Raw genomic sequence first — 22,095 nt, 5'->3', positions numbered from 1 at the left:
GAGATGCAGATAAAATTCTGAAAAAAAAACTGCAACATGCAAAATATTCTATAAATTTGTTCCATAATTAATGGGGAGCAGATTTTCCCCACCCATTCACCCATTTCATATTAATCCTGAAAAATGCATGCAAAGTATTTTATCTTGGCTTGGCCAAAACACTAGTATTAATCAAGCAAATTATAACATTGCACTATACATATTTCTGATCAATCTAGTTAATTAGAACAAACCAGTGCCATTTACTAAATTTATGCAATTGAAATAAAACTTAAGGTAGCAATATTTTTCCAATGTGTGTTATTTTACTGCAATGAGATAATATTACAACTGAAAAATTAAAGAATTTGGCATATGTAGTATTATGCAGAATTAAAACTTGAGGAAAATGAATGAATGTTAAATATTGAAAATGTTATTCGACAAAAAGAGAGTGTTTGGGTTAAGGGAGTATTTCAGTGAGGTTTTCATGCCGAGTATGTTTAATAAAAAAAATTATGTTGTAAAGTTCAAAGTACCACTCTTATTGAAAATGTGATAAGCTTGCCTTCCATAGATCAAATTAAAGTGCAGCGCTGTGTTTAAAAATGACAATTCAATCTAGAGTAAAATGTCCCCTCATATTTCCTCTGCAGCAAAATAAAAGGTTACCATTTTTTCCCAATGTGATTTGCTTTAAGAAAAAACAAATGTCCATATTACAGTCTAAATGACTTTGCTTTGCAGCTGTATATGTGCTTATGCATCTTCATCTTCTGTTAATCTGGTGCATGCTTTGCAAAAGCCTATCGTTCAGGTGCAAAGTGACCCATTTTTCGCAATGCCCATTAGTTTTCAATCTGGTTGTAGCATTTAAGGAGAAATATGATAAATAGGACAGGCTCAGAGATATTTCTAGCTTTAAATGGACACAGACAAGCCTGCTTTCTGACAGCTGTTTACAGCTTTCCCATATGTATCATGGACATGAAGTGTTTCCTGATAACATTCACAGAACTGCTGAAAGTGTCATGGGGATCTGAAGCAGCAATGTCCTTGAGCTCTCTGTTTTGTGCCATGCTTTATATCTTATGCAAACACCAATGGCAGAAATCTCACTACATGTTTTAATCTAAATGTGGTCAAAATCAGGTTTAAACTAAAAGTGGATTATGTAATTAAACAGTAAAAGAGTTCTTTATTCAGATTAAATCCTGCCTAAACCAGATCTTCCTTATGTTCACATCTTTATGTGTCTAAACAATATAAAACATTTCTTTGTTTTTTTACACATTAACAGGATGTGGACCTCAGTAGCAGGAGCAGCATTAGTAGCACATCCATAAAAGACGCCCTGATCTGAATGGTTTACAAGGCCACTTCAAAGGACAGTTAAGTGTCAACTACTATAGCAGCTGTGTAGTCGCAAAGAGGTGAGGATGACAACAAATTTTCTTGCCTAAGGAACATTAGCAAACCATGACAATCAAATAGTTAAATAGTCACTATTACAAACTCTAGCTTTTATTTTGCGTTCTTGGTTCACTTAATTGCTTGAACTACAAATCCCAGCTCTCAGAGTGGAATTTGAACTCACATCACTGCTTCAGTAATTCAAGCCTTTCTGTACTACTCTGTTAACTTAACCACGGTGTTGATCCTTACGCCTTAGGTTTGTCACTATATAGGAGGTTATGGCTAACATTAAGTCTGGATTTAATAGAAGCAGTCAGTTATATTTTGATTAATAGGAAGGATCTGTTTCCATTCACAGGATGGCTGATAATCAGAGGACATAGATTTAGGGTAATTGACAAAGAATAAGAGGCAAGACAAGAGAAGAATTATTATTTCAAAGTGTGAATTTTTTTAATGATTCCTGAAAGTCCAACTGAAAAAAGTGTTAGAAGCAAATTCAATGGTAACATTTTTTTAAAAAATGAATAGTTAACTGAAAGGGGAAGAAAAATGCAGTTGTACAGTGAAAAAGTGAAAAACTGGGACTTATTGGGTAAATTTATGAATGACTGCTCTAGATCTGATTTGGTGAAAATCTGAAACCAGCAGAATTGATTTTTTTTTGCTTTTTTAAGCTAATGCCCCAAGCTGCTGTGCTTTGTGTCTGCAAACATTGCACCAATTTGCCTTGGTGAATATGATGAACTGAATACCAAGTCTTTGGGACTAGACTGGACTGTTCCAGGGATTTGGATCTAAAGACTCAATCTAGTTTGGAATGTTGTTGTTGCCCGCTTCTATTTTTTTGCATGATTTGTGTTTTTTTCTCTTTCTCAGTGCATTGGGGTTTGGTCTTTAGTTTTTTTAATTGGGTTCTTTTGGGTTTCTAGCTTTGTGGCTGCCTGTAAGCAGACAAATCTCAAGGTTGTATAATATATAGATTATTTGATAATAAATGTACTTTGAATCTTTATTTGATGCAACTTAGGTGAACCATCCCAACTCCTGTATTCATTAGTTCAAAAATGTGGGTGTGACATTCAAATGTGGGGATAATATTTCACCAAACTTCAACAGTCCCATACTTCAGTTCATTACGGGCTTGTTTGAAGAAATAAATATTGAGGCATTTGAAAAGAGAATAATAAGGTGGAGGACAGAAATTTAGAAAAGGATTTGAACATGGGTAGCCGAAAGCAAGGCCACAACTGATGCAGTGATGAAACACACAAGAGGCCAGAATTGGTAGGACGGTAGGAGAAGAGGTGTTTATACTGAAAGGAAGGGAGAGAGAAAGCATTAGCAGGAACATGAAAGCAAAAGAAAATAGGGGTATGAGTGTGCCATTTAGTCCCCTCAATCCTGTCATCTGTGTGCCTCATCTCCTCTTCTGTGTTTGTACTACATTGATTACACCACTGTTCCCTCTAAACACCGCCGCGCAATAACTGAAGTGCTCCCACACATATAGTCTATGTTGCTGTGCAGCTGGAAGAATGACAGACGAGACAAAGTTTACAAAACATTAAACATTTTCTTTGTTGTACCGTATTTCATTGTACCTTTCCACTAATAAATAAAAAGTCTGAGAGTTTTCAGTTCTAAATATTCACAGTATGCATATTACCAAAAGAAATATGAAGCTCCGCGCAGTTTTCAAGCCGAGTAAAAGTTCGAGAGAGCATTGATTGATGTGTGAGAGATGTGTGGAGTATTGGGATGTGGTATTGGTGGGGATTGAATAGAGGAAGCTTTTCAATGAGACTGGCATGAGTTCCTCCAACTTGCCCTTGGATAGCTGAGAAAATTACAATACTACCAATCTTTAAGTGCAAAGACTTAAGAGGATTCAAAAATAGATCTGAAATAAAATGAATTGCAATGGTTTTACGTGTGACCAGCAAGTAAAACAAGTAAGTGTGATAAACAGTAGATATACTGTAATGGAGAAAGATTAACAGGGAAGGAACAAAGTACAATTACAGTTAATGTATGTTATTAGGCAAGATTTTAAGACAAATTTTGCAACATAAGTCTATTTGACTGGGACCATCTTCTCAACACTGAAGACTTCCATACAACATTCAACTACCTTTGCCACATAACTTAACGAAACTGAAGTAGATGACAAAGACATCTGGGAACATGCTGGGACCAGCAGGCTTTGCTCCTCAACCAATCAAAAGCATTAAAATGAAGCCTATCACGGTCAAGCCTTGCTAGGGAAATGGCATTGCTGTGAAAGAAGATGGCAAAGGAAATAAGATGAACCCAAGTTAAGTCAAATGAAGGAGCAGAGGGGAACCCATATTAAAAAAAAGCATGGAAAAGACTAAACATTTAGTTTTTCTTGAAATCTACCGCCTACATGCAGGAATTTGTTTGAATATTTCTTCTAGATTAAAGGAGTTGATAAATACTTTAAGAGTTGCTGAGATATTAATATTACCCTGCCTGAGTCATAGAGGAAAACACCACTGGCCCTTTAGCTCATCCACTCCACACTGACCATCCCATACTAACCACCATCAGTGTGGAAGGTGGAGCTATTGCACAGGATCAAAATAAGCTGCAGACAGTTGTAAGCTCAGTCAGCTCCATCATGGGCACTAGATTCCATAAAATCCAGGACATCTTCAAGAACCAATTCCTCAAAAAGGCAGCGTCCATCATTAAGGACCCCCATCACGCAGGACATGCTTTGTTTTCATTGCTAACATCAGGGAGGAGGTACAGGAGCCTGAAAGCACATGTTTAACATTTCAGGAACAGCTTCTTCCCATCTGCCATCCAATTTCTGAATGGACATTGAACCCATGAACACTACTTCACTATTTCTTTTTAATTTTTATTTTTACACTACTTATTTAACTATTCAATATACATATATACTTACTGTAATTCACCTGATTGTGTTTCTGATTATCCTCACATTCTCATCAATTCCCTCAGATTCTACCCACCATGGACAATTTACTGTGACCAATTAACTTACCAACTCACACATCTTTGAGGCATAGGGAGATACTGGGGCACCCAGATGAATCCAACATAGTCACTAGGGAGAACTTGCAAACTCCACACACACAGACAGAGGTCAGAACTGAACCTGGCTCTCTGGTGCTGTGAGGCAAGGACTCTGTCATCTAAACCACTGACATTTGACATTCCTCACGATGTTCAGCTTGACAAACGAGAAAATCTGCAGATGCTGGAAATCCGAGCAACACACACAAAATGCTGGAGGAATTCAGCAGGCCAGGCAGCATCTATGGAAAAAAAATACAGTTGACGTTTCTGGCCGAAACCCTTCAACAGGACTGGAGAACAAAAGCAAAGGAGTAGATTTGAACGGTGGGGGAAAAGGGAGAAAGAAACGTCAGACGATAGCTGGAGCTTGGAGGTGATGGGCAGGCAAGGAGATAACATGAGAGAGAGAGACAAGGGGATGGGAAATGGTGAAGTGTGGGGGGGGGGGGAATAGAGGCATTGCTGGAAGTTTGAGAAATCGATGTTCATGCCATCAATTTGGAGGCTACTCAAACGGAATATTAAGTGTTGATCCTCCAACCTTGTCCATTCGTCCCTCCCCATTGATTTGCCTCCTGGCACTTATCGTTGCATGCAGAACAAGTGCTTCACCTGCACCTACACCTCCTTCCTCACCACCATTCAGGGCCCCAAACAGTTCTTCCAAGTGAGGCGACACCACCTATTAGTCTGTCGGGGTTGTAAACTGTGTTCAGTGCTCCTGGTGTGGCCACTTGTATATCAGTAAGACCTGATGTAGATTGGGAGACTGCTTCACCGAGCATCTATGCTCCCTCCACCAGATCAAGCGGGATCTCCCAGTGGCCACCCATTTTAATTCCACTTTCCATTCCCATTCCAATATGTCCATCTACGGCCTCCTCCACTTTCAGGATAAGGTCACACTTATTTTGAAGAAACAACACCTTATATTCTATTTGGGTAGCTTGAAAATCGATTTCTCAAACTTCTGGTAATGCCTCCTACCCCCCTCCCCCTCACCATCTCCCATCCCCTTGTCCCTTTCTCATGTTATCTCCTTGCCTGCCCATCACCTCCCTCTGGTGCTCCTCCCCTCCCCCTTTCCATGGCCTTCTGTCTCTTTTACCAAACAACTTCCTAGCTCTTTGCTTTATCCCTCCCCGTCCAAGTTTCACCTATCGCCTGGCATCTTTCTCTCTCCCTCTCTCTTCTCACTCCCACCATACAAATCTACTTATTAGCTTTTTCTCTCCAGTTCTGCAGAAGGGTTTCAGCCCAAAAAGTCAACTGCACTTTTTTCCATAGATGCTGCCTGGCCTGCTAATTTCCTCTAGCATTTTGTGTGTGTTGCTCAGTTTGAGTTTTATGCATAAATCAGCAAAGTTTCAAAAATAGCAGGAAGACAGAGCATGTGAAGCAGTTGGTAGAGCAGTGTAAAATCAGCCAACAATTTCTGGCTTATCTTTTCTGGCCTGAATTTGCCAACTAACTCATGCACGACAAATGCCATGTGTGATAAACTTGCAGTTCCTTCCCCAACAACAACAGCCTGCATTTATACAGCAACATTTGACACATCGATTCATCTCAAGGAGTTTCACAGATACACTGTCAAACAATTGATAAAATTTTGACACTGAGCCATAAAATAGAGAATAGAAAAGATATTACAAGACTTGCATTGCAAAGGTAGGTTTTATAGAGATTGGAAGAGAAGTTTAGGAAGGGACTTCCAGGGCTTGGGGTCTGAGCAGTTGAAAATATAATTACCATTAGTGCAGGTGTAAAATTTAGGGGTTTCCAAGAGGCAGAAAATGAAACAGAGACTGTATATGTTCCAAGGAATTTTAGGCCCAATCCGTTCTAAAAACTTAAATCAATCAGCTTTGCTTTATTGTGCAATTGCAATGAGATTATTTTTTTTACAAAAGAATATGCCAGAAGATACAGATAGGCTTTGAACACTCCTATCACCCACTCTGGTTTGTGCTCTCGGCCTCTACATGACCCGAAGGAAATCAGAATCATTTTCCTTTCCACAATCCATCAGTGATTGGAAGTGACTGGGATAGCGATTCTTTTCCACATGCTGGCCCTTCTCCTGTGGATCAGATGTAGGCCAAACTCCTCAATTTACAGTGCCGGTAGAAAGAAAAAAAAATGCTATCTGCATTTGCCCTTTCGCAGAGACAGAATTATTATTAGAAAGGACATAAACAGACTAATTAAATCACAGCAGTGTGGCTGGGATGACAGCTGTTACAGCCCGTGACTGAGCAGATCCATATCTGCAAGCAGGGTGCAATTCACTTCTAATCCATTCTTTGTAATGTGTGTAAAAGCGAGCTGCAAAGGTGTTAAATAATACCATATAATTTTTGAAGTAGAATTGATTTTTTTAAAAAAGGAATGTTTTTCTCTTTGTATCTGCCCACTTTTGGCTCAGCAGAAAGGGCATTTAAAGAGGATGTTGCTTGCCTGGAAATAAAACTGTAATAATCTCATTATCCATCAGCAGTAGGGATCCTTTCTGAAAAGAATAAACGGCCTTTGCCAATCACACTGGGAGGTGCAACTGAAACTAATGGGCAGCAGTGCCATTAACTGAGAGATCTATCCTTTGTCAAAGAGGCAGAAACTCTGGTGGGACTTGGGACTACTGGCAGGCTAACACAGCGTGATACTCACCTCCTCTTCCATTTGACTAGGGAAAGCAAAAGCAGGTTAATTAAAGCCGTGGAATGAAGTTAGATGGCATCTGGACTGATTGAGTGGATTGCATTAGTGTAAGTTCCAAGCAGGGGTTTTTCAACATAATCATTGATTGTACCTCACCTCATAGATAGTTCAGTGAGCCCTTAATTCCCTACTTATTCAAAAGATAGGCATTCCACTTGCCTTGTGAAAAGGATTCAACATGGTCCAATATTTTCCTATAAGACACAGACCAAGTGCTGGTAAAGGAGATTAGTAACAATAGAATGATCGACATAGATCTGGTATAAGAATGATCCCAGAGATACAAGTCTTAATATACAATGAATGTTTGATGGCTCTAGGCCTGTAATTGATGGAGTTCAGAAGGCTGATAGAGTGAGAGGGGGGAATCTCACTGAAATCTACCTAATACAACAAGACTTATATAACACACACAAAATGTTGGTGGAAGACAGCAGGCCAGGCAGCATCTATAAGAAGAAGCACTATGAGAATTTCCAGCATCTGCAGATTTCCTCGTGTTTGCTCTTTAAAAAGACCTATATAAAGTGGACATGAAGAGGATGTTTCCATTGGGAAGAGAGTCTAGGATTAGAGGGCATAATCTTAGAATAAAGGGACATTCCTTTATACATTGAGGTGAGCAGGAATATATTCAGCCAGGGGGAGTTGAATCTGTGGATCTAATTGATACAGAGTATTTAAGGCAGAGATTGATAGGTTCTTGATTGGTAAGGGGATTAAAGGTAACAGGAAGAGGGTGGGATAATCTGATTGAAAAAGAACATAATTGAATTGCAGAACAGACAATGAGCTGAAAGGTCTGATTCTGCTGTTATATCTTATAGGCTATGGTCAATATGGCTCCACGAGTCTATCTTGGTGGATAATAAGAAGCTTAATGACTGTTTGGCAGACAATCTTATGCAAGACAAATACATTTTATTTCAGGGCCAAATACTCATCAGTTTGGACTCCAGATACAGATTGTGTTATTCAGTGGGAGGGTTGTGTCACAGTCTGGCTTAAGTACATTCTGATTTTAGAACCAGCACAACAAAGTGGAATACACTGGAATTCAAGTGTGGGCACAGAAAGACATCTCACAGGATGTTCCTGATTGGTTCTGGAAGTACTTCACATCCGTCCCCTCAACTTTAACACCAACTGACAGCTCGCACTTTTAGTGGAGTCCATTCATTTGAAAGGTGGTTTTCGCCTTCACTAAAAAAGAAAGTGAAGGTGAGAGATTTGGATTTTTCTCCTTCAATAACTTCAATATTTTAATTAATTATCCTATTAAATATGCATATTTAAAAATGTTTTTATTTAAGAATAATCATCTAGTTCTAATGTCTCTGATTAACAGAGACAATTATAAACAATGGAAAAGGTCTCCTCACAGCAGAAGCTGTCAAAAGACCAGAAGGGCAGTCAGTGAGCGGCACCACCTGATCTTCAATCGGAGCTCTGTTCACTGCTTGCCTCTGGTTCATAGGATGTCCATGGCAGCCAAACCTACAGGACACTAATTATGAGAGATGTGGGCAATATCAAGCATGATCCAACACATGATTCATAGAACGGTTCGGCACAGAAGGCGGCATTTGCTACATGTTATTTTAAGGATTTAACCATTTAATCCCATTAATTTGCCCTTTCCCTGTGGCTTGGCACAGCTCTACCCTTTGCAGAGTACATCTGATTCCCCTTTGAAATGTCTATTGCTCACTTGAACTATGCATTGCAAATCATAACAAGTTGTGTCTTTAACACAACGAAGTCTGCAAATGCTAGAAATCCAAGGCAACTCAGACAGACACACATACACACAAAGTGACGGAGGAACTCAGCAGGTCAGGCAGCATCAATGGAAATAAATGAACAGTCAATATTTCAGGCCGAGACCCTTCTTCAGGTTCATTATATCCCTGATGTTCTGATTAATCTGCTAAATTTTTGTTTCAATTTATTGCCTCCTCTGCTATTGAGAACAATACTGCCTGAAAAAAAATCTGTTAAAACTTAGAACATTTCTATTTAAATCTCACCTTATCCATTTTTGCCTTTAAGTCTAATATCTCACAATGGCACTAATACATTCCACGGGTTTGCAAAACCATTATCATAGAGAATCTAGTAAATGGAAAACCAACAATATTTGGAATGTTAAATAAGCAGTCAGAACGTTTTAGGGCCTTACTGAATTTTTCATAAGATTTGTGTATCTATTGCGTTATTGCACATGAGAGATAAATGGAAACACTGCTCTAATTCTACAAGGAACATTTACCAACTTGATACCTCAGGGAGAGGGAATGATGGTCCTATTGACACCTATGGGTGGGAAATCAGCCTTACAGAAGGAAGCAGAAACCACGTCTGCCTAGATATTGGAGAAAACATGTGGCAAGGCTTGAAGGAGATTACGCCTCAGTCCTCACCTAAACAAAGGCCAATTCGATTCACCTGATTCCCTCTACTCTGCGACACTTTACACAGCAGTTTACATACTATCCTGACAATGTCTAAAAGAAATTTACACGCTTACTGATGATCACTATTACTCATCCAGAACTTTTATTACTTAGAACAGCTCTGGAAGGAACCAATAGAAACACAAAATAAAATCCTGCAGATACTGGAAATATGTAAAAGAAATGGAAAATATTGCACTCAGCAGATTCCGTGAAAATCTAACACCTAAAGTCCAAACATTGTGCCAAAATTTGCTGATACAGTTGCCCCCGCTCCCTCTCTCATGTCAAAGTGAGTATATTATAGAAGTACCATATACTCAAGCGATTCATTTTGTAGCAGGCATTCACAGTAAATGCAAAGAAGCATAACAGAATCAATGAAAAACTGAACACAGCAAAGATGGACAAACAATCTACGTGCAAAAGACAAAAAAATGCAAATACTAAAAATTAGAGAAAGAGAATAATAATAATAAAACAATTAGGGCTGAACATCGTCAGAAAAGCACAATAATAAACACCATTGGAATAGCCTGAAAGTTCCCAGTAATTGACAAATGAGTGTGCTTGGCTATACCCATACCTCAGCTTTTACTAGCTTGAGCTCAGAAAAGAAGGAAAGATAATAAATAAATAATAAATGTTGAGAACATAAGTTGTAGAATTCTTGAAATTGAGTTTTTAGGATCGTTAGGGTGACTGAAGTTATCCTCTCTGGTTCAAGTGCCTGATGATTCAAGGGAAATAACTGTTCCTGAACCTGATGGTCCTGATCCTCAAGTTCCTGTACCTCCTTCCTGATGGCAGCAGCAAGAAGAGAGCATGTCCTGGATGGTGGGGTCCCTGATGATAGATGCTGCGTTCTTACAACATGCCGAATCATCTATGATTTCCCCGTTGAAGATGAAAGGGAGAAAGTTTGAAAGGGATGTGTGAGGTAAGTTTTTTTTTATAGAGTGGTGGATGCCTGGAACAGGCTGATGAAGCAGAGTTATTGGAAGGCTTCCACGTGAAACAACAATCTGTCTCTCTTTCCCCAGCTCCTGAGTCATTCAGTTTTGATTACCGAATAGGCCATTTGTCCAATTGGATCGATGCTGGCTCCCGACACATCAATCCGACCCATCTCATTCTCCCTTCTTGCAAGATGGGATCATTTACAGCAGCCAATCAATCTATCAGCACATCTTTAGGTTGTTGGAGGCAACTAGAGCATTTGGCAGAAATGTATTCAGCCACAGGGAAAATACACTGTCTCTGGTACCATAATGCAGCAGTGCTAACAGCGACTCTGTTATGCTGCCTTTAAAACAACTGGTTATTGCCAACATTCCCCTGCCAATGCCTTTAAACAGCAGTAGATCTGGGACTTCCATCCATGGATAAGCATGGACAACACCTTGCCATCGCTGGGGTCCATAGGGAGTACAGTGGTGGATGTCCATCTTGTTAAGATTCCCATTGAACATGGTTTTTGGTTAGGCTTAGCATGATTTCATTGTGAATTGTGTGGCCAAAAATTAGGAGACAAAGTCAAAAGTCAGTCAAGTTGTTTATTTTGTTTTATTTTAATATTTCCACACATTGAAGTTTTCATCATATTTAAAAATTAGGTGAATGGGATTGGTCTTGGAGCTAGCAGAGACAGAGGGCTGAATGGCTCCCTTCAATATTGTATGAATTGTTGAGAAAATAAATATTTAAAATAAAAAGGCATTTCAGTTTCTCAAGCAGCTAGAATATTGAACTGCAATGTAATGCAAAGTTGAAAAGCAAACCTTAATTTTTGCTTTGCTTACTGTCTTTTTATAGTGAGCTCTCCAGTCAGTATAATGAGTTTCAGTATGTCAACTCAATGAACACTGTCTGATAAAGTAAGTTCCTTTCTCCTGCTGCTTTGGTTTACATCTCTGTTGTTTAGTCACATAATTGTTGGCTCTTATGTATTTAATAAAATCGCTTACACCATTTATGGAGTTGTACTCCTATGGGAGCGTATAGTTCAAAATAATTTTGCAGTGTTTATTGAAATTAACTTGAGAAGCAAAAGTAACCTCGCACACCCAATTAAAACTGGATTAGTAAGAAGTGACATTATTCTGGATGTTTATCTGTGCTCAAGGTCCCATTTTTCAGCATTTTAAACTGCTTGACTGAGTTAACATTTATAACAGTCCCCTATGGTTGGCCAAGTCCTTTTTTTGTTTCTATTTGTGTATAGCTAAGCCCAGACGATCATTGGGATGTGACTACAAAGTATAATATTGGGTACAATCATTTTCCTGCCATGGCAAACTAGTAGTAGAGAAGGGCAAATAAAGGCTGTCTTTCTTGTGGCATCCATTGAATATTGAGCAAACCTGTGACTATCTCTCTCTATCTCAAATGAAGAGACACTTGCAGGATTGCCAAACCATTTGATCAATTTACTTGCCTGGTATTGGTGGATATTACTTCCGGAAGGGAATGGAAAGTGGAGAAATTGGTACATAGTTGAAGTAACCAGGCCACTTATGTGAAAGAAACAAGGTAGATGTTCTACTTCAATCTCAGAAAAAAAATTACCTATTATTAAAATGAGGCTACTGCAATTTTTCTCTGCTCTAAAACAGACTAAAGTAGGTTAGAAATATGTAATTTTGTTCACTGAAAATCAGTTTCCAATATAACAAAACCAGTTCAGTGTCAGATTCTCATTGTTTAGATTCCAACGCAACAGCATAAATACAATAATCACTCTAATTAATTCATACCAGCAGTAGGCTGTGTTCTTTCCTGTTTTTATTCAGCGTCAGAAGTAATCATTTGACACCAAGATGCAGAACTAATGTGAAATACAATTATTAATTTTGTAGTGTTTATTTACAAATCTTCATGGGCTAGCGAATAGCATATTAAGCTGTGGATTAGTGGAATTGGGTAGTCATTATTTCAATTTAGGCAGAAACAAATGCAGAAAAAGCAGTCATGTCTGGTATTATAGCAAGCTAAACTAGTCCCTGTCCTTGTTGACTTCATGGTGTGATCAACTGTTACATAGCCAGCAATGTTTAAATCCTTGTTACTTAGCCAGTTCACTAAAGTGGAAAGGGAAAATAAAGATATTTTTCATCTGTTTGTTTTAGTTTCAGGGGGAGGATTTGGATGTTGCTGATATGGAAAGCATTAATTGCCCATTTTTCATAGCTTAAATGGTAGTGCTAAGTTTCCTTTTCAAATTGCTGTGGTATAGTTACACAGAATTGGCTTTGAATTATCTTAGACCCCTCAATGTAGCAATACAGCAACCCATGAATGTAACTACCCTGACCAAATGATGTACATCATGCATTTAAAATCTGTTCATTTGTCCACTTACATGAGTGGGTTGTCTGGTCTTAACTTATAAACTAAGGATTCAAAGTTTGATTTGTAGATGAAAATTGGGAAGGGTGAGCAAATGCATGAATGGTTTATTTCGGCCTTATTTAAGGAAGGCTGGCAATACCCAGAACTGGCCTGGTGTTGAAAATTATTTTCTAATACCTTGCCCAAACAACTCATGAGAAAATTCATAGCACTACCTAAGAATATACTTGCATGATATTTTTCTTTAATTTATGTGTTTCAAGATTATGGGCGATGAGAAGACTGATTGACAAGACTGTGCCCTGTTAGGGCGCCGTGGTAGCATAGCAGTTAGTGCAATGCCATTACAACTCGGGGCATTGGAGCTTGGAATTCAATTCTAGCTTCCTCTGTCGGGAAGTTTATATGCTCCTTCCTGTGTGCAAGAGGGTTTCCTCCAGGTGCACCTTTTTCCTTCCACAGTCCAGTAGCAGGTTAATTGGTCATTGTAAATTCTCCTATGATTAGGCTAGGGTTAACATCAGCGGGCTGATGCACGGTGTGGCTCGGTGAGCCAGAAAGGCCTATTTTGCCTTGTATCCTTAAATAAACAAGCCATTAGATTGTAAGGCAGACAGAGAGTGCTGAATGTGGCAATAGATTTGGTCAGGGGCAGAGAAATGATGGCAAAATGATTGGATATAGGAGGTCACAAGATGAAACCTCCTGGAATGGTTTCAAATATAATGTGCACTTTCATCCACAAAGTAGCAAGGAGTGGAAACTCAGGTAATTCATGAAAACAATTAGGTCCCATTGACTTCACAGGAAATCTGCTGTTCTCAAGTCACAGGCTCCAGTTGATTTCAGTGCAGGCCACGTGCAAGTTGAATCCTACCATCTGCCAAATGCCCCAGATAAGTTCAACTTCAGAAACCCTGCCTAAATTTAGCAGAAAGCAGCAACTGTCAGAAGGGCAGGAGAGCAGTGCCAAACCCAAAGAAGTGGAGAGTGTCCAGGGTAAAGTGGCGGAAGCTTTATTTCATTTAGGTGTAAAATAATTTCTCTTTTATAGTTTGAGGGGCAATACATATGTTCTTTATTCTTATGATTTCTCAATGGTTTCTTTCTTCAGTTTAGACAACTTGATTTTGATCAGATTGTTTAACTTCCTCAGCCTTCTGCACCAGGTAAAAGACGAGATTGATGGTGTTTCACGCTTCCTATTTCTCATTGGTTATTTTTGCCGAGCAGCTTTGTGGTAGACACAGCGTGCTATTCATAGATGGAAGTCAGTGAACTGCATATATCTAAGTATCATAGCCTGCTTCTTTACACAGCTGGCAGGGCTCTAACATCATTGACTTCTTCTGGTCCATTGCATCGACAATAGTCACCAGCTTGCTGGCGTGTGGTCCACGAGCAATGCAGACCACAAGGCGGCTCTCCATGCACCACTTATGGAACTGAATGGACGCATTGTTGCTACAGTTCTTTTTGCAGTAATGAACAGGGTAAACTTGCCAGCTGAAATTCAAAGTCATCTGAATTGGAGGATGTCCAAACTTGCTTATTTTGGGCATGTTTTAATGGTTTCGTGCTGGCTGTTTTCTCCACTTCAGTAAGACAGTGCTGTTTTTGGTATATTGCTGAAAGCATGTCGGCTACTTAAGGGATGCATGGAGCCTCAACTAAAGAAGGAAGGTTTGTGACATCTAATTGCTAGTTTGCTCTGGGTACATTACATATTAATTTCTGTATTCACTTTCATGGTTAGAGACATGTTTTTTGATCTTATTCCAGTTGAGAGGAAGAGTCCTTTTTCAACAGTGTCCCTGTTCCTTCCAAAATTTTGAAGGCAATACTATCTACACTCAGTGGCACTTTATTCGTACACCTGTACACCTGCTCATTAATGCACATATCTATTCAGCCAATCATGTGGCAGTAATTCAATGCCTAAAAACATGCTAAGATGGTCAAGAGGTTCAGTTGTTGTTCAGACCAAACATCAGGAGAGGGAAGAGATGTGATCTAAGTGACCTTGACCTTGGAATTACTGTGGATGCCAGACAGGGTGGTTTGAGTATCTCAGAACTGGTGAACTTCCAGGATTTTCACACAGAGCTGTTTCTAGAGTTTACAGAAAATGTTGCAAGAAATGGGGAGAAAAAAAAACATCCAGTGAGCAGCAGATCTGTGGGCGTAAACAACTTTTTAATGAGAGAGATTAGAGGCCAAATTGATTCAAGCTGATAGGAAGGTGATAGTAACTCAAGTTAGCATACAGTACAACAGTGGTGTGCAGAAGACCATCTCTGAATGCACAACACTTTGAACATTGAAGTGGACGGGCAAAAGCAGCATCAGACCATAAATATACACTCAGTGGTCACTTTATTAGGTACAAGAGGTACCTAATAAAGCGGCCACTGAGCTTATAATATTCAGTTCATTTGCAGTTAGGGAGATAATCTATTAAATATTCCAATGTCAGCACTATAGCTGAAATGTCCTCTCAGATTCTGTTCTCCGCCAATTATTTATGTTTAATGTCTTTTTGCTTCCTGAAGATTACATCACCTTTGGATTCCAACTGGGTAAAGTAGATTTCAAACCTCCCAAAAAAATCAGTACACTCATTTTCAATTATTAGAGCTTGAGCCAGTACTTTGCTAATTGGTTATTTTGCATACATGGGCAATGAAGTGCCTTCTCTCAGCTAAAAAAAACCTTTGCATTGGCAATCAGAAAGGAAATAGACTCCATAAATAACTGGACATTGTTCTGCGAGAGACTGGAACCGACCCTCTGGCTGTATATATCAGAAACTGTTCATTGTAATTTAAATGTTGATGCAATCTGCGCTGTAAGTGGAATAAAGTACCCTCGAGTGCCCTGTATTGTATTTAACCTAATTGATCTGTGGTCCACTATGCCTAATGTGACAATCTGTAATGTATCTATAAAAATTCTATGAATAAAATATATCATTGAAGTAGATTAGCTAGGCTTCCTGTTCACTCACTCGGGAACGCGACCATTGTGGACAAAATCCTGGGACTGTCTGTTTCAGGTGGGCAAGTTCTACCAGTTCTCAAACTGACCACCAGATGGAGTTGGGCAGCGCACAACTGGAGTAGAGAGCAATGATAAATTGGGCAGGATGACCGGTCCAGGTCAGGGGCCTTGACCCAAAACCTTTCCCTCCACAGAAGCAGCCGGACCAGCTGAGTTCTTCCGGATGCTATTTTTTCCCCCCCATTCCAGATGAAGTAAATTGCAGATTGGAGGTAGCTGTCCACAGCAAGGAGGTGAAAGTGTGCCTCCTTGCTGTGAGCTGAAGGGGTCAGACAGTCATCAAACAATACAGTACAGGAACAGGCCATTCATCTCAACTCATCCATATTGAGCAAGATGCCCATTTTTTCTGGTTCCATTTGCCCACTTTTGGCGCTTATTTTTCTAAACCTTACCAGTCTATGCACCTGCCCTAAGACCTTTTAAATGTCAGACAAACTTTGTCTGACAGATCATTCCATATACACACCACCATCTGTATAAAGACCTATCTCCTCACGTTCCTTCTCAACTTAAATCTATGCCCTCTAGAAAACCATGTGCATTCATCCCATTTATGATTTTAAATACCTCTAAAAGGTCAGAGTCACCATAGATAGAGAGTGTCTGCAGTGCCACTTATGTGAAATCTGAAGTTTTAACCACTGTTGCTTTCTATATGTTGCGGGGAAGCTAAGTTCCTTTCAGTCAAGCATAATGCAATTAGATACAGGAGATTCCCAGATTCCATTCCAGAGATCTGTTGGTAATGTGAACAGTTTGCAAATTGAAAATATGACCACTGATCAATATATTTAAATAAAACAACAACATAGGCTGACCAAGTGCAATGTGTTGTTAAAGCAGGGCATTCAATGCAGTCATTCATATTTCTCAGCAAGATGCAGCAACATTGCCACAAAGCAACTTCCCAACCAGGAGAAATGCCTGCAGCTGTGAATCCATCCTGCTGGTCTCCCAAATGCTTGCTCGTACATGCAAGCTGAACACATCATGTGTTCATAACCTGGGCTAAACCTGTAGCGCCTTCGACATAGCAACAAATCTTAAGGAACCTTATAATAGTGATACTAAACAAAAAAAAACAATGGTCAACTAACCGTGTAAGAAGGTGTTACACAGAGGACCAAATGGGAAAATAGTCCTAGAGGAGCAAGCAGAAAGTGGTAAAGGGGAATTGCTAGAGTTTAGGCCTGTGGCAACTAAAGGCATGACAGCCAATAGTTGAGTGATTAAGTCTGAAAATGTGTTAGCCGTGAGAATGGGAGGAGAACTGAAATCTCAGAGGGCTGTAGTGCTGAAGACAGTTACAGAGATGGGGAGGAGCAAAACGACAGAGACAATTGAAAATTAATGGATTATTTTAATGTCAAAGTTTTGTTCAACTAGAAAAAGGATTTGAATCTAATTTTCAAAACTAAAATGTAAAGCATATGGTAGGTCAGATCAAACCATAATATTGAATTGCACTACTTTGTAAATTGGTTTTGCATCTGTCAGCTAACCCCATATCCTTGCTGGAAAATTAGCTGCTTCAAATTGTGAGTTGAACCACAAAAGCCAAAAGGATTAACTTTCACATCCATCGGAGAGCACCAATAATTCCCAGTAATTGGGAAGAAATGAAGATGAATGGGACGGAGAGATAAGGAGCAATTAGCTCTTCGGCTGCTACAGCTGTGCTCGCAATGCGGAGCCTTCACTTGGGCTTGGCCCTTCTTATACAACAGGCCAGGCTGAAGCAGGCATCAGGCACTTAATATTGCCCATAATTCTTTGCAACAGCCAATAATTTCTCAGGTTAACTGTGTTAATTCAGCAATGCTTATTAAAGCAGTGTTTTTTGGAACATTCTAAGTCATGAAAGGTGCTATATAAATGCAAATCCTTTCACTGCCGTCCCTTAACAGAAAACCAATTTATAGCTATTTTCTTTAAAAGCTTCTCCTCAGCCTTCGACACTGAAAGGGAATGAGCACCACAGAGGGGCTCAAATTCTCTGTCACTCGCTTCATTATAAGCACATCATCTGTTAGGAAATATAAACAATTCCCACAACTAATTATGGTGAGGATTTCAGGTTCATTAACATCAACAAGGCAGGGAATTGGATAAGAAAGTGCCAAGCTTTGCTCTGTGGCCTGCAAGTTCCCTGGCTTTTTCCTGGATGCCTGGTGTTTTGCAAAAAGAAATTCCATTTGAGAGTCCTTCAGAAAATTGTTCTCTGCTGAAGTTACTGAATCAGATGCATCCCACAACCAGTTAAGCTTAGTATATCAGAGGAGTACCATCCACCTTCCAAACAATGGCCTTTTCTCACCACTAAAATCTGACAAGAGGTATAGATCCCACACCAGCAGGTTCAGGAACAGTTATTACCCTGCAATCATCAGACTCCTGAACTGCCATATATAACTTTATTCATCATAATAAATTTAGTTTGAATTTTGAACATTTGAACATGGGTCTCTACATTATAACACCATCACTTGGATTCTCGTATCACCTGCCAGCTCTTGCTTCACCCCTTCCTGACCCCCCTCCTTTTAACTCTCCCCCTTTATTCTTTACAGTCCTGATAAAGGGCCTCTGAAACATCAACTACCCTTTTCTTCTATGGAGGTTGCCAAATCTGCTGAGTTCCTCCAGCTTTTTGTGGGTTGCTCTAGATTTCCAGCATCTGCAGTCTCTGTTATTTTCAAGGCTATTTCATTCATTTGCTAGCTACTCAGCGACAATGTGGAAGAAGGCTAGTAGGATGAATACAAAAGCAGAATATTGCTTAAATTGGTTAAGAATACAGAATGGTTCTGTTCGTGAGATATGGGTAAATTCATATTCAAAACTCAAAGAACTCCATGCAAGTACAGCAAGTAATTATTGCTAAGGAAATGGAATACAAAAGTAAGAATTCCTGCTACAACCCATACAGACTGTTGGTGAGAAAACACTGAGAGGACCCCTGATTAAAGAGAAGTACGTATAATCTCTTTGAGGACATTTTACAAAAGTTCCATTAGATTGATTTCTGGGATTAAGTTTTACTATGAAAAAGAGTTTAACAGGATGGATCTATGCTCATAGGAGGTGAGAAGAATGAGAGACAATCTCACTGTCTGAGGGGGCTTGGCACAGTGTAAATACTGGAGGCTTGTCTCCTTATGAGGTCTTCCAGAACCAGGGTGACTACTTTCATAGTTTGGGGTCACCCATTCTAGATGGAAATGAGGAGAATTTATTCTCTTGGAGGGACTACTGTCTGGGTTGGAAATTTTCAGTATCCATCCCTCATGGAGTTCGTCTACATTTTCCGACGCTTAAAGAAAGCAGCCAACGTGATCAAACATCCCTCATACCTTAGTCGTTCACCCTTTTCCTTTCTCCAAGGGGTTGAAGATACAAAATCTTGCAAGCACACACTGTCCAGCACATGGACGGGTTCAGAATGCTTTTATCCTGCTGTTGGTGTCATAGAATCACAGAACACTACAGCATAGAAGCAGGCTGTTCAGCCTATGCAGTTGGTGCTGAAAGATTAATCTGCCTATTCCCATTAATCTGCACTATCCAAATTTCTCTTAAATGTTGAAATCAAACCCACATCCAATACTTCCATTGGCAGCTTGTTCCACAAGCTCACCATATTCTGAGTGAAGAAGTTGCCCCAGATGTTCACCTTAAACATTTCACCTTTCACCCTTAACCCATGATCTCCAGTTCTAGTACCATCCAACCTCAATGGAGAAAGACTGCTTGCATTTACACTACCTATACCCCTCATAAGTTTGTATACCTCATTCAAATCTCCCTTCATTCTCCTATGCTCCATGGAATAAAGTCCTATGCTAATCAAACTTTCCCTATAACTCAAGTTCTCAAGTCCTGGCAAAATCATTGTAAATTTCCTCCACACAGTTCTTAGCTTAACAACATCTTTCCTGTAGGTAGTGCGCAGAACTGTACACAATACCCCAAACTAGACCTCACCAACATTTTGCACAAAAAGGATCCAGTGTTTTCCCGACATACGTCACGGATAAACTCTTCTTGGGCTTCCAGCCGGGGGTACAAATATTAATTATAATCGTCATTTCAATGACAAACTCCACTATCTTCATCAGGGATGCAGCCTGGGCATGTCTAGTCTGGTGGTAATTATACCCCCAGTAGTCCATCCCTCTGGAATGGTCAGTCATCATCCAATCAGGCATCCACTCTCCCACCTCGTTTACTATCGAATTCCAGTTACATGGAGCAAGAACTTCATCTTTGTTCAATTGCAGACAGGTGGGAGCATGGAAACCTGATTGGATGAGGACTAACCAATCAGCAGGGATGAACTATGGAGGTATAAATATCACTGGACTGGACACACCCAGGCATCATGCCTGATGAAGGGTGGAATTTGTCATCGAAACATTGGTTATATTCGATACTTATACCTGGCTGGAAGACCTTATACAACTTCAACATAACATCCTACTGTTGTATTCCATACTTTGATTTATGGGGCCTGCCATGCCAACAAAGTTCTCTTTTTAACCCATTTACCTGTGATACCATTTTCAATGCATTATCAATCTATATTCCCAGATCCCTCTGTTCTATCACACTCCATAGTGCCTTACTGCTCACCGTGTAAATCCGACCCTGGTTTTCCCTCCCAAAGTGCAACAACTCACACTTGGCTGTATTACATTCCATCTAACAGTTTTCAGCCTATTTTTCCAACTGGTCAAGATCACACCGCAAGCTTTGACAGTCTTCCGCCGCAGCCCCCATCTTGGTTCCATCCTTGCTGTTATAAGGATGGAAGTCTTGTACAATAAAGTCACACAATTGAGATCATAATGTACCTTGGTGTGGTCCTTGCATTTGCATTGCACTTTGTCACTGTAACACTTTATTCTGCAACTTGTTATTGCTCACCCATTTGTACTTGCTTGATCTACTTATAATTTGAAATTGCTTGTATGAATGTTATGTTAAACAAAACATTTCACTGTTACCTAGGTACATGTGACCAGAGTAAACCAATCAACAATTACAGAAAGCTGCAGAGGCAGAGTCACTGAGGACCTTTAGGAGGTTAAGGGGGGCAAGCAGGAAATCAAGGCTGAGGCCAAGATTAAAGACCAGCTGGTATAAATGGTCAAGATACTGGAAGTATATAAAGGAAGGAAGAAAACACATGTTAAAGAACTGTGACTAGCCCTATTGGCACCTAGCATATTTCTGCCTTTTTCACTTCCAGTGTCAATAGGGTACTGTTTTTTAAGTGACTTGTTGACTAAAAAACAAAGATGTTGTGCAGTGTGTCAAGTTCACTGCTCAGTTTCCATTTCATAATACTAAAGTTATCCTAAACTGTGCAGTTATACATATGTAACAGCTATTTATGATCCTTTTTATGAATGGTACTATAGAAATATAAGAACTTTTTTTTCTCCTTCAACTAAAAAGCAGGAATAATCCACATCACCTCAAATTCCATCAACTCAAACAACAGAGTCAGTGTTTTGGTTGGGTTCTGAAATGTTTCCTCTATAAGCAAGATACTAGAACTTATTGCTAAATTAAGTTTAAAAGCACTTTTATTTTATGCAACCAAGGTCAAAGTAAAGTTTTACTTTAACATCTTTCAAAATCCAATGAAGTACTGTCTCCTACTCAGAGTAATTCCTGTCAGAAATACTGCAAACTTTTTTTGCTGAATGCAGGTAGTCCCTGGGGAATAAATGGGTTCCATTTTTACGCATGAACTTTAGTCAATGTTGTCCATAAGTCAGAAAATACAACAATTACTCCATATGGTAATCATATCTCCATAATATTGTAATGACTGACATTAAAACATTGATAAGAAGGAACAATTACTTGAAGAGGAGGGAGGAAACTATTTCTGTCATTCATATCTATGCTGGAATTCTGAACTGAATAATATCATGGAAGCTCGTGTGAATGTATGTAAGTGTCCATAAGAGGGTTGTTCACAACCCAGGGATGATCTGTGTTATTAATTGCAGGTTGCAAATCCTGC

General features: G+C 39.5%; 1 protein-coding gene and 1 long non-coding RNA gene across 3 annotated transcripts in view; one reads left to right on the top strand and one right to left on the bottom strand.

Moving 5' to 3' along the window:
• Positions 1-22,095, bottom strand: part of dachc (dachshund c) — a 540,735-nt gene that overhangs the window by 220,925 nt on the left and 297,715 nt on the right. The gene's annotated exons all lie outside the window — the stretch shown is intronic.
• Positions 1,366-15,867, top strand: LOC132394383 (uncharacterized). Its single transcript, XR_009512297.1, has 5 exons — positions 1,366-1,412; positions 8,119-8,409; positions 10,372-10,584; positions 11,460-11,521; positions 14,152-15,867. It is a non-coding gene; the product is annotated as an uncharacterized LOC132394383 (long non-coding RNA).

This window comes from Hypanus sabinus, chromosome 5, assembly GCF_030144855.1.
Source record: "Hypanus sabinus isolate sHypSab1 chromosome 5, sHypSab1.hap1, whole genome shotgun sequence".
NCBI lineage: Eukaryota > Metazoa > Chordata > Chondrichthyes > Myliobatiformes > Dasyatidae > Hypanus > Hypanus sabinus.
Note: the sequence above shows the minus strand (reverse complement) of the source record. Positions and strands in the feature narration are given on the sequence as shown.